Source organism: Salvelinus sp. IW2-2015, unplaced genomic scaffold (assembly GCF_002910315.2).
Source record: "Salvelinus sp. IW2-2015 unplaced genomic scaffold, ASM291031v2 Un_scaffold3015, whole genome shotgun sequence".
Taxonomy (NCBI): domain Eukaryota; kingdom Metazoa; phylum Chordata; class Actinopteri; order Salmoniformes; family Salmonidae; genus Salvelinus; species Salvelinus sp. IW2-2015.
The window spans coordinates 7,001-7,686 of NW_019944307.1; positions in this window are offsets into that span (position 1 = coordinate 7,001).

A 686-nucleotide genomic window follows, 5' to 3' on the forward strand; every position below is an offset into this window, starting at 1 on the left:
TCATTTAAAAACAACTCTTACACTAAAAAGGCATTTTCACAATTTCACAGTATTATTCCAACCTCATAGTGTGAAAATATAAATACATTATAAAACACAGAAAAATTACATTTTTGACTAGACTATCCCTTTAAGTTGGAGGTATGACTGATGTAACTAGTCAGCCCCCCCCCCCCCAAGCCACCCTGTTCTTGTGGAGTGGGCCTTGCAGAAAGACAGCCAGGGCCTTGGAGACCAGAGGGGAAGCAAGCTAGATCTACTCAAGGTTTTCTGACGCTAGCCAGCTAGCTTCCCATTCCAGCTCATCCATAATACGACATAGGATATTGCACACCAAACAATTATGTTAGCTCAGTACATAGCCACAGAAAAACACAGCATTTCCCAAAAGATAGCTTTCAAAAAAAACGAGAAATAGAGATAAAATGTATCAACTACCTTTGAACATCTTCATCAGATGACACTCATATGACATCATGTTCACCATACATTTATGTTTTGCTCGATAATGTGCATATTTATATCCACAAATCTCGGTTTACATTGGCGCCATGTCAGAAATGCCTCCAAAATATCCGGAGAAATTAGAGAGCCACGTCAAATAACAGGAAAAACTCATCATAAACTTTGATGAAAGATACATGTTTACATATAATTAAAGATACACTTCTTAATACAACCGCTGT